This window comes from Dermacentor silvarum, chromosome 10 (assembly GCF_013339745.2).
Source record: "Dermacentor silvarum isolate Dsil-2018 chromosome 10, BIME_Dsil_1.4, whole genome shotgun sequence".
Lineage (NCBI taxonomy): Eukaryota > Metazoa > Arthropoda > Arachnida > Ixodida > Ixodidae > Dermacentor > Dermacentor silvarum.
In genome coordinates this window covers 130789755-130803061 of record NC_051163.1, presented here as the reverse complement: position 1 = coordinate 130803061, position 13307 = coordinate 130789755, and the positions used below count along the sequence as shown (strand labels likewise).

At 45.3% G+C, this 13307-nt stretch overlaps 1 protein-coding gene across 1 annotated transcript in view; it reads left to right on the top strand.

Moving 5' to 3' along the window:
• The window catches only part of LOC119431857 (ATP-binding cassette sub-family C member 2-like), a 1116245-nt gene that overhangs the window by 894447 nt on the left and 208491 nt on the right, over positions 1–13307 (top strand). The gene's annotated exons all lie outside the window — the stretch shown is intronic.

The following is a 13307-nucleotide window of genomic DNA, read 5'->3' as shown; positions in this document are numbered from 1 at the left end:
GGACATCCCCCCTGGATCCGCGCCTGATCACAACGATGATGAAGAGAACGTGACAACTTTAAGGCCACAAAAACACTTGGTTGCCAAAAGCGGTCAAATATTATGACCCTCTGCGCCTTAACTGCACCATGGGGTCTATTTGCAATTCGTTGCACTATAACGTCACAACCATAGACCCAAACCAGCTTCCCTACAGGATTTTAATGCTTTGCGCCGCCAATGTTCAGCTCTCCTAATTTCAGTATAGTTTTGAGTCGTCGTGGTAACTATGCTGATCTCAAGACAAAATTAGTGTGTGCCTTGCAAATTCTCTCCGACGAGCGCTCTTCGTCAAAAACGTAAAACTAATTCGGAAAGCGACAAGGTGCTGCTACCGTTAGCAGCATTTTCATTTTACATCATTACTTGTCTCAGGACACGGTTGCCGCGAATGCTTTCGATCACGTTAGAAATTTTAGCCCTGCTCAGGCTATGAAAGGCTCCGAGCTAAACAAATATGGGCTGACGTATAGGTATTTATAGCGCAGTATCGCAGTTTCACCAGAGTATTTATTTGAAACGATGAACGGCATCTGAAAGAGAAACATTGTCATCAACAAGAGAGTAACACAATGGACGTGGGCTATATATGCTCACCGGTGAATAAATGTGGGCATCTATTAGTGTCTATATGAATATATTCGGCCGAGTATGTTCCGGCGACGTGGTGGCGGCCGCTGAGCTTCTCATTATACAGTCACCCCTCTCATTATACGCTATAGTTGGCGGACACAGCCAGTGTTCCCAGAGCACTTTGAATTCTGAATATCTCCAATTGGGAACATTAAGAAGCACGCCCCCCAGTGGTCGCAAGCTGTAAACATGCCCGGCTTCAATAGAAATTCGCTGTTTTCACCATTAGTTAATTCAAGACGCCATCACTAAGAAATATGATCTGTCTAAAGCTACGTTGCACGTACGGGCGAACAATCCATTTTGTCACCCTAAAGATACGGCGGAATGGCCGATCTCTCAGGAGAACGCTTTTCCACTACCACATTCCGCGAAGCTTCGCCCTACCTTCAGGAAACAGTGGTTAAAATGCGTACAGAGCTGTTTATCATACACGCGTACCTTCCCGTCAGCGCTTGTGCTAACTAGAAACCTGCACAAACAAGAGGGAGGACCCATGCTAGCGCAGCGGAAGGCTCGCTATTCTGACGAAAAAGGACCTAAATACGTTATAGGATAAGAGTTGAGAGTAGAATGTACGCAAAGAGCACAATAATCGGCCGTCAAAACGCCGAAATCAACAAAAATAATGCGGCAAGCTCTAACAATTTTGAGGATGCGGTTAATATGACAACTGGAAAAACCGCTCGCGAGATTTAAAGGTGGCGTTGAGCTGATGCGTCCGCCTGCCATGCTGCGGTCCAGGATTCGATTGTCATTGCAACATCCTTTTTTTTTTTACATTTTTTAACAGTGCCTCTGATGTAGTGAAAACTATTTCGCCACTTAGATCTGAGAATGGCAAACCAACGCTGTGCTCGTCCGCTCCGTTACGGTGTAGGACTCCGACGCTCGACTCAGAAACAGGCGTCTAAGATGTGCGCTATAAAAAGGTGGAGGTAAACGTCAGATCCCTTTAGCCACCGCCTATAGGAAGTAATCGAAGGAAAGAGATTCGATGCATCCAGCCCCTCATCTCATACGAATGGTAACATTCAGCTGTCATGAAAACAGCTTTCAAACTTCGTGCACAGTTTGAAGCACTGAAGTGTACTGACAGCGCACACATTTTTTTTTCTCCCAGAGCAGTATTCTCACTAATTAAGCTATCTGCTCAAATGTTCCTATTTAAGTTGCACCTTTTTTATGTGTTTATTGTACCACTCCTGCCGAAAGTCTCAAGTCCAGACCTGCAGTATTTTAACAAATAAGTAAATAAAAATTTCGAAACCTTTTTTGTTTCTGTGCGCGATCGTTATTTACGGAAAGCGTTAAATCAAATGATCCAAGGAATCGCCTGTAGAGTAGTTTGTCGCTTCAACGTCACTTTATTCACTCAACTAACCCTGTCATAAAATAAGGGCTTCTAAACCACCTTCTTCGTCAACTTGACACAATTTGTATTATCGACTCTAAACGAATGCCGTCTTGAACTTAGCACCAGCCATTAGAAATCGTGCAACGCATTTTAGAATGTCTAGGTTATCGACACAAGAGGATGCATTACTTCAGTAGAATGGACTTTGCTTCTCAAAAATCGCTTGATCTGGGAAAAATACTAGGTCTATACCTTTTTTTTTCTTCGATGCAACATGAAGCTTTTAATTTTATTTTCATATTCCTTCAAGACGCTCGCTTAATTGACAAGCATTATCACTATTTTTCTCACCTGTACATACCCTGATCAAATATTTTCTTGCTATTTGTTTTCTTTCCCGTCCCTCTTGCCTTATGCTCCCTGCCTGGCCCTTTCCCTAATGCGCAGTAGAGTGTCTGCGCCTAATTATCTGTATTTAGATGAGGAGCTTTTTCTCCCTGCAGGTCTCCCCTCTTATCTGCATGGTCGCGACAGCGTACACCTAGAAACAAACAGACGTTTCAAGCCAATTTATTTCCCGGCAAAAAAGAAGAAAAAAACTGAAAAAGAGAAACATAACGCTAAATGCATCAGGCACGTACAGGGAGTGAGAAATTGACAGCAATGGCAAGTAAACGTGCTCCCTTTTTGTTGCACAGCAGAACTTCTCTATGCAGCCGACGCGTCCATGTCAAATGGGCCGTTAGCCACAAACTAATATAATTATTGTAGGTGATCGCCAACGTACCTTTCACAGGCACTGGCCGAGGAAAACGATTTCAAGACAAGTCTGCTCGTCCTGACCCTCTTGACTGTCTTCGTCACAGCTGGTAACATGGTTGTATGTGGCCTGAGAGATACCACAGTCTACAACCCCAAGTCATTTAAGGTGAGACATAGTAGCGTGGTTGATTCTAAACTAGAGCACTGCACGGGCCCGGGCCGGCCCGAAAGCCCGGGCCCGGCCCGGCCCGCGGGCCGGGCCGGGCCGTCCGAATCGTTTTGTCGGCGGGCTCGGGCCGGGCCCGGGCTTAAAGCCGCGAGCCCGGGCCGGGCTCGGGCTTGAGGCGACGGGCCCGGGCCGGGCTCGGGCTTCAAGCCACGGGCCCGGGCCAGACTCGGGCCCGCTCATAGAAGGGCCTAAGTAGGCCTTCGAGCACACGCGACCGTTATGCATTGCATGGTTCAATGCATTCTGTGCCAAGCTGAAGTGACACGTGCAAGATGACTGTCATCATCATCATCAGTCTATATTTATGTCCTCTGCAGGACGAAGGCCTCTACCTGCGATCTCCAATTAACCCTGTCTTGCGCTAGCTGATTCCAATTTGCGCCTGCGAATTTCTTAACTTCATCACCCCACCTAGTTTTCTGTCGTCCTGGACTGCGCTTCCCTTCTCTTGGTATCCATTCTGTAGCTCTAATGGTCCATCGGTTATCCATCCTACGCATTACATGGCCTGCCCAGCTCCATTTTTTTCCGCTCAATGTCAATTAGAATATCGGTTATCCCCGTTTGTTCTCAGATCCACACCGCTCTCTTGACTGTATATCTTATCAGATCACTATATCTTATCAAAGAAAATAGTAAAACAGATGAAGTTCTCATTTTTAATAGCGGAGCTGTTTCAGCCGGGCCTAATGTGTCCGCTGAATCCAAAAATGTGGGCCGATCCTGGCAGCAGTGCAGAAAGGGTCCAAGCGCAATGGCACATACACCTGTGAACTAGCGAAGCTGATCCTGGATAAGTCTAGCTAAGAATAGTGGGGACTAATTGCCTATCGATAGGCGATTGATAGCCAATCAATAGCTAGTCGATAATCGATCAATAATCAATACATTCCTGAAAATGTTGGGGATGACTTGGTAGTGCTTAGCCTAGCCCAAATACGTGGCCAATACCTTACGATAGCCAATCGGCAGCCAATCAATAGCTAATCGATAATAGATCAATAATAAATAAATTCCGATAACTTGGTAGTGCTTAGCCTATCCCAAATACGTGGCCAATATCTTGCAATAGACAATCAATAGCCAATCAATAGCTATTCGATAATCAATCAATAATAAATAAATTCCGGGAAATGCTGGGGATGACTTGGTAGTGCTTAGTCTAGCACAAAAGCGAGGACTAGCTAGGTGCCCATCATCTCCGCTGTCTCTTTAGCATTGCGCAGCCAGTGCAAGCTACGCTAATTTGGTTTCTCCTTTTCCGCAAAAACGAACATTGTTTCCGCGTAAGGAAAAATAAATTATTCAAAGAACCACTCCTCAAACCATTTCCATGTTACCGCTTTTGCGATCGCACTATTACCAGTGTCGATAATATGGCATTATTTTAGCGCTAAGGCCAGTTACTTTTTGCTTCAATGCATAAAACAGCGTTTTCCTCAAAACGTTAATTGGAACGCCCATGAATTTTGTCGGGCATATTGAAAATTAATATCTCGAAACTGGTTCAGTCCTGAGAATTCGTTCCAAGTGGATACGCCTTGCGAACTCAGCGGCTATAATTCGTAGATTGAAAGATGTGCAGTAAAATAATTAAAAAGGTAATTCGCGTAATTATGTTAAATATTGAAGTAGGCGTTCTTACCATCCATTAGGCCATCCATGTCAGAATTAGCTTGTACAACTACAAAAAACAATTAGCCTCCTCAGAGCGTCGTCACATTAATGCGAACACAAGAAATCCTGAGATATGGTCAATTCCATACTTCAGAACACTCTATAAGCATCAATCGTTAATACATGACCTACCATTTACTTTCAACAGATACAAAAATGGCGGTAATTTCAGTAAGAAGGAAATCAGCTGACACTTTGGTCACTTGTAATGTATCTGATGTGATTATTATTCTGCCTTTCTGTGTGGTTCTGAGTATATAATGTAAATCCTGTTTCGTTTTCTTAGCAAATGTTGATCTTGTAAAATTCAGTCTCATGCTATGTTGTATAGCTGGTGCTGCGTTGTTTTGTATAGCTAGTATTGTTATTGCAGTGTTGTTTAAAATGCATTCTGTTAAAACTTTTCTAATTCTGTTAACTCGCCGTTACGCAAATATTCTTTGCCTTTCCATTCATAGCTATTTCGTCTATGAGGAATTCCAGCGACAGCTGGAAATATATGTGAATTATTTTGCATGTGTGGTCTTTCGGGTCATGTCAAGCTACATATGTAGTTTTTAGTCCAAAATGACCGTCCAGCATGTAAACTGGACGATAAATTGATTTGATTTGATTGATTTCGTCGGACACTTTGAAAATTATTATCTCGAAACTGGTTTAGTCCTGAGAATTCGTTCCAAGTGGATACGCCTTGCGAACTCGGCGGATATAATTAGTGGATTGAAAGATGTGTCATGAAATAATTAATTAAAACGTTAATTAGCATAATTATGTTAATTCTTCAATTAGGTGTTTTGATTTCTCGGGGAAGTAATGGCCGCCTCATCGAGTAGTTTAGATCAAGGATTGTAACTGTGCTATCTGTCACAGGCAATCTTTAAAAATTTGGTTCAGCTAAAATGAAACGCCCTGTATACTTGCATGCTAAATGACATCATAGAACCATATCGTACAAATCAAGGTAAGTACATGCGCACCACCAGAAAAATAGTAGCACAGGCAATGGGCCGGATTACTGATGTTCCCGTGGGAGAAACAAAGATTTCGGCCTTTTATTGCTTATATACTGCAGCTGATTAAACCTTGAGAAGGTGAGGCTGACAGATACGGTACAATCTGTAAGTAAAAAAAGGAATTTTTTCTTACAGGCCGGGCCTGGTCATGCACACGCGGGCCCTAGTTAAGCTTAGTAATGAACGCCCGGGCCCGGGCCGGGCCCGGGCTCAGTAACACGGGCGCGGGTCGGGCCCGGGCTTGGAACTACGGGCCCGGGCCGGGCCCGGGCTGGTCTCGGTCATGTACGCTCGGGCCCGGGCCGGGCTCGGGCTTTGTATTACGGGCCCGGGCTGGGCTCGGGCCTCGTAAAGCGGGCCCGGGCCGGGCTCGGGCCGAAAAATCAGGCCCGTGCAGTGCTCTATTCTAAACTAGCAAGCAGTATAAGTGCAGCGCTGCAGCTTCCAGTGATACGTGATACGCTATGCCCACGGCGTACGCACTGTCGTTCAGCGGAAACGTGGTTAATAAGCCGTGACGTGAACCCTTTAACTTGCACTCATCGCGTAGGCCTTGCTTGAGCGGAGACGTGGATAAATAATTCTGTGGACAATTAGGTTCTTAGAGAGTATGTATTTTAGATCGTTTGTATCGCGAACGCATCAATACTGTGGCGGCGCTGCGATAGAAGGTCGCGCCGGTGGAAACTGCTGGCGATGCTGCTCGGCAGGCGCATTCGTACTACTTCGCGCGTTGGTATTTTCGTTCAGACCGCTCAAATGTTGTTCATAATTGCATACGACATGTATTTATGCCTTAGGAATAAAGTCCTTTCATTCTCTTTAATTTTTTTAATGCCGCTCGGTGATCTTTTTCGGTCTCGGGCCGGGTCCGGGCCGAGCCCGGGCCTATGGTATACAGGAGTGGCGGGCCGCGCCAGGCGGGTAACGTAGATTATTTCCAGGCCCGGGCTGGGCCGGGGTCTCGCCATAAAAGTTTTGGTCGTGCTCGGGTGGGCAGCCCAACGTAAAAATGGGCCCGGGCCGGGCCCGGGCTGGAAAAATCGGCCCGTGCAGTGCTCTATTCCTGTGTCGCATTTCTGTTCACAATACACTTTGAATAAATTTATGTGCACATAATTCGGTTTGCCCACTCGAAATTGGAGCCAGAAAAAGTCTGCCCTAGTCGGACGTGCTAGCTACTCTCGGAGCAATCACAGTAGCCGCGTGATCGAGTTTCTGTCGGTGGCGCTCCCAGCGCAAAGGTGAGATCGCCTTCGTGTGCCTCGCACGGTGCTGTAAATGAACCAGGCAGATATATTCAGAGCCCTCGATGTCGACCATCTGAATGTAAATCGCACCACGCGAGTGCGCCAAAGTGGCCAGTCAATGTGCCAAAAGTGCCATCTTTGATATTTTCGGAAGCAAGCGTATTATTTGGTCCAACTGACGGTAAGGGAGCGCGGTTTCCCTCGTGTCTTTCTGTCATGTGTGTCTGTTTCCTCGTCAAAAGCAGCACTGGATTACTTTAAGAAAGAAAAAAAATGATCCTTCTTCGAGCATGGGATTTCCCTTCCTCTCTTTCTTTAGTTCGAGCGTGCGGGTGAAGAGGAGTCCTGGTCCCCGCTAGGACTGTTCGCGTGTGCTCCCGTACACAGGTGAGACTAAGCGAAGCAAAGTGTTGTCGCTTGCTTCCTGCAAACGGACAAGCTTCATTGAACGCCGCCTTACGTAAATAGTTTCTGCATGGTCAGCTATCTGCCTGGATATTTTGCGCATGCATGTCATATTTGGATTACAAGTCTTATGCAGTCCAATGTGTATTCACGTCTTAAGCTTCTGCATAACCTCCTTACAACGCTTTGATTATATTTTCATGCAAATTCATAAGAATGATATGTTATTTATGTATTACGCATGAACATAAATAGTATATACTCGAGACCGCTTCTTGCAACCCCTGAGCGAGAGTTCGTTGTACAAGCTCGATCGCACGTAGTACAAAGCGCTTTTAGTCATAAAAAGTCACATGCTGCTCTTAAGGCACCAAAAACGTAAAAGGAAGTCAGCGAACTTCGTCTGTCGCTGACCTAATTTACTGTTAAATCAGCTGGCTCACATCGCTGATGCTTCTGAAAAACAAGGTCTTTGCGATACACACAACGTCGTCCGTACTGACATGTTGGGACCTCCGAAACACGTTTACGGACGCCACCACTCTCAGACTGTATGTGCGTTAAACACGTTGCACAAATTGCCAAGCATTACTGTTGCATGACTGAGCAGTGCTAAACGTATCCCTCTCCGAAGTACACATTGTGACGGGGTCATCAGTCGTAATCTCTATGTTAGTTAAGAAAGAATTTATGTTTTCAGTGCGCAATCGATTAGTTGACTACATCGTCCGCGCATTTTGCCGACGTTCGGAACGCTTAATCTGTTTAAATGGTTAACGCGCTAAAAATGCGCTTTAGTCGGCAAGCCTTGCTGCTTTAAGACACACTAAAGCAAAACAATAAATCAACTTAGAATGATATAGTATTCTTTGAAAACTCTGCTGCCAATAATTACAGTGCAATAGGTCAATTATTCGAAGATAAAATGAAGCTCAAAGTTAATTCTTTTCAATTTCGCGTGGAATCCCCAACGTCAGCATTTCAGTGTGACGTCACGACTTCTAAAGTAATTTTTCGTATTTGGGCCGCGTTGTCTCAGTAAAAGTTCGCGAAACTTGCCGTATTCATATATGCCATGAATATGGCAAGTTTCGGAACTTCAAAGTGGCGTCGTCGAAGTGCGGGAACTTCAAAGTGGCGTCGCCACTCGCCTTCTGCGTTTTTTGTTTCTTTCTGGCTTACCAAGCGGCTTCTCGCGGTAAGAGTGGTGTTTTCGGTATTGTGGAAGGGTAATCTACTGATAGAGAAGAAATAATTTTTCCCTTTAGAATTTTTTTCAGAGAAACGTATGAACTTGTATATATATCCACAGGTATATTGTCGAGATTGATTGGGGAACTTAACGAATGGCGAAGTGGCCTGACGACGTCGCGATAACGACGACAAATTGATGAGGACGAATACGGTCGGCATAGTGTGAGGCACGGACGGACAGAGGAAACCCGCTTTCAAGGTTTGTTCAGCTGTTGCAATAAAACGTGACATGGCAGTTCGGTTAAACAACGTTGGTTGTTGGGACGTTGATTTAGCCTACGTGTCCGGAACTGGCCACAGAGCGTGTCCCATGCCCTGGGGCGCTATAACGTAAAATGATTCCAAACTGTTTTGATTCCAATTTCTGCAATCAGCCTCCACGATTGGTCAAAACATTTTAGGGCCACTCCCAACTTCGCCTGTCCGTCACGCGACGTCACGAAAACCGCGATAGCTCCCCATCTGATATAACGTGTACACACTAATTATGCACGATTAAACCGCACAAAAGAAAAATAATCATTCCCCATTCGACGCCTTTTCACCATTAGCCATCTGCTATTGGTCCAATGTTTTCGGGCTCCGCCTACTTCTCCTGTCTGTCACGCGACCTCACAAAACCGCGAAAACTCACCACGTCAAAGTGACGTGTACGCGAAAAAAAATGCATTATTATGCCGAACAAAACTGAAACTTTTTCTGAATAGCCACAGACCGTCCCGTTCCCAAAGGAATAGAAGATGGCTACCCGCCGATCGCTCAGGCCCTCGCTACTCGCACCTGCCGGTGAGCATGTATTTATTTGCGCATGATAAACCTTTTTGCGTGGCAGTAAAACGTTATCGACCCTTTCGGCATGCATACGACATCGCTCTGCCAACTCTTCCTTGCTGAGGATCCGTCTTAGCGGCATTCTTATCCTTCCATTGCACGCCGCCGCGATTTTCGACCAGTCACCGCAAGCTAGTAAGGCGAAGCGGACCAATCGGAGAAGCCGGCACCAGCCTCTTCATGCGGTTATCTATGTTCACTGTGCTGGCTCGGCCCCATCGAAACCCTCTCTACTAGTGCGTGCTCCTCGCCTCGTGTCAGCCAATTAGATAAGAAAAACCGCTGAGTGTAGACAATGTTATTGGTTTTGAAGGCGAACAAAGGTCACCTCCTATAAATGAGGAGAGTGTTTGATTGGGTTGTTGAGACAACGTTGCGGGTCGCCGCCCGATACTTGCGTCAGTGTTTACGTAATTTTGACTTCAGGAGTTTGGAATTTATTTATTTATTTATTTATTTAAGTACTGCCGGCCTGTAGTTCAGGCCTTAGGCAGGAGTGGGTATCAAATACATTTCAGAGTAGTGTAACAAAAGAAAGAAAAAGATTGCGTGACAGAACATACGTGAAAATCCAATACAAGCATAAGAACACAAGAATTTGCTGTCACGTACACTTTGAGGAATATACACGTTAAATACAAGAAAGAAAGAGCAGCACAAGTTTTGAAACACAATCTCTGAAAAACACTAATGACACATTTGAGTATATGAGTTCTACAACACAAACCCTCACAAAAAAAGAAAGAAAAAAAAACACGCCAGTTGCGGTTTAAGATTGAATAAACCATTTAGGTAAAATAAAAATGCAGGTATGAACAACACGAGGATTACATATAGGAATGATCAAATGGAGTGACGCAAGAACATGTGCAAGAACACGAGGCTATGCAGTAATAGATTTACTGAATACCCTGTGAAGCAGTATTAATAGAAAGTTTACATTTCAAAACCTCTAAGTGTACTCAAAAATACATCAATTGTTGGACTCGTGACCACATCTGCAGGCAGTGCATTCCAGTCGGAGATAGTGCGAGGAAAGAATGAGTTTTTAAAGGTTTTTGTTTTGCATGAGTACTCAGCGATTTTTCTGGGGTGGTAAGAACGTGTAGTGCGAAAGGTTAGACGTTCGATGAGCGTGTTTTGGTCAATTTGTAAAATGTCATTGTATAATAGGTAGAGAAGTTCGAGCCTCTCGTGATACCGCCGCGTTTTGAGTTGCTCTAGCTGGGCATCTTGCAGAAGCGCGGATGGTGATATTTGCCAACTGTAGCGATTGAAAATAAACCTTGCTGACTTCCTTTGTACACTCTCCAACTGCACAATGTTAGTGTCTGTCCAAGGGTCCCATACAGATGCCGCATATTCTAATATTGGTCGGATAAATGCTTTGTATGCTATAAGTCGTATCTCAGGCGAGAATTGCCCAATGATCGTCTAAGAAAGCCCAACTGTTTCAGTGCCCTTTTTTCTACATACGCTACGTGCTCATTCCACCTCAGGTCAGACGTAATGATTACTCCTAAGTATTTATAGCTATGGACGATACTCAAGGGGTGCCCGGCTAGGTTGTATGTGAAATTTAAGGGTTGTTTTTTTTTCGGGTTACTGTCATCGCCACAGTCTTTTGGTTATTCAGAGACATTTGCCACGTGGAGCACCACTCGTCTAGTTTTGTCAGTGTATCGTTCAATAAAGCCTGATCTTTTTCGCAAGAAATTTATTGATACAGTACGCAGTCATCTGCGAAAAGTCGAATTGTAACAGGGATGTTCTCGGCAATGTCGTTTATAAGGAGCAAAAACAAAAGAGGGCCCAAAACCGACCCTTGAGGAATACCGGACTTCACCGGAGTGGAAAACCGGTATTCCGGACTTCCACTCAAAATCAAAACAGTTTGGAATCATTTTACGTTATAGCGCCCCTGTTGAGCGCAAAATGTGATATAAGGTCGTAATTCAACGCAGAATGTGGTGCTTAAATGAGAAAGCTGGGATAGATGTAAACTGTATCTTTGAGACATCTTGAGCACTTAAAGGGGAAAAAAAAAACCAGCACACCAGAAGCATACACAAAAGACGATAACACAGCAGGACACTCGAACGTCCTTAGTGTACTGTCGGCTTTTTCATCATCTGGTGTGTTTGTTTAGATCATAGACTCATTTGCGCTAGGGCATCATTTGACATATTTTTTTAAATTTGAGTATGAATCCGAAGATATATATGTGCTAGTTTCGTGAGCATGTATTACAAATCTTGCAGCGTGATTGATTCGATGTCATTATTATAAAAATAAAAATTAACGGTCCCAGGATGCTTCCTTGTGGCACACCGCAAACTATTTAATTTTTTGCGAACATAGACGATTCATTGATACGAAATGACGTCTATTAGAGAGAAAAGATTTAATTCTAGAGGAAGTCCTGTTATCCCATATCTGTCAAGCTTACTAAACAAAACATTATGAATAATGGGATCGAATGCTTGTGTGAAGTCAACACATATGCCAATAGTTAGGAGTTCGTTTTTAAAATTTTCTCGAATGTTCTCTTTCATGTTAAATGGATACGGACACAAAATCTGAAAATTTTACGAAAATGCTGAAAATTAATCCTCAGTGTCTGATTACACCGAAAAGAAGTAGTCACTTAGCTCATTTTTGAGCCGATGGCTTCATTTTTGGCGCTTTTGTGAGCGCGAGCCTCGCCGCCCGACCCGCGGGAGTTGGAAGGCGTGACGTCACGACACCCTCGTCGGATAGCCAGCCGGCCGGCCGTGGTCATTCGAAGCGCGCCGACGCCGCGATCGCGAGCACGGATTCGAGTTCTGGTGCGTCTACCAGCGATGAGTACACGTCTGAAGACGAGGACCATTCCAACTTGGCAAGAAATATTACCGCGTACGGTTACGAGCCTTCCGCGTCAAGCGACGAAGAAGAGCAGGTGGCCGTGGACGTACGTGCCGGTCAGGTTTTCGCGAACCGTAGCGCGAAGATTTCGCTCTGCCCCAGACACTTGTGCAAGAATTATTTGTTATTTCCTCTCTAAAATTGCTTTTTCAAGAGCGCACGCAGGCGAGGCAGCTGCGGGGTACTTCAGCACTGCGTGGATGACTGTTTATGCCGCTGGCGTGAGCAACTGCTGTGAGGTATGAGTACTTCCGAGACTCTCACCTCCACTTCGCCAGCCGACCGACAGATGGTAGCACCTGTCTGGCGTTCTGCTCAGTTTTTCTTGGTTTTAGCCTGTGGAGAAGCAGAGTTGTGTGTGTTTCTGCCCCACTGCCATGTAGGACTGATCTTGGGAGCCGCGCTCGCGTGCTCTAGCCTTGTATTGTTTTACTATGCTTTGCCAACATTTTTAAAGACATTAGTGCCTTCGTTCCCAGCCTCGGACATATCGCCCCAGCCTCGCCCTCACGCTGCTCAAGAAGGCTGCAAGTGAACGAAAACAGTACCGACATCTTTTCGCCTCCTCTTTTCCAACGCGCCGCTGATCATTTCTGCCTTACGCTTTCGTGAGAAGACCGATGGCACAGCGTCAGGCTTTATAGCGTTGCCTTTTGAGCGGCACGCCGAGGCTTTTTAGCACAGCCGGGCTGGTCACATAATCATCGTCGACGAAGTGGTCCGCGCACATGAAGTCATTTTTTAGAGGTTTCCAGGCGGGGCGTGATGGCTGACAGGCAGGTATCCAAAGTTTACGCACATTCTCGTCTCTGCGAAACGTGTGCGACTGCGCGTGATGACCGACGATGCTGTTATAACAGCAATGTCTGGGCATTTCCTTCTGCCACGACGAACGCGTCAATACCGAGCGACGACCGCGGGAAGGCGCATGTAAGACGCACCACCTGCGT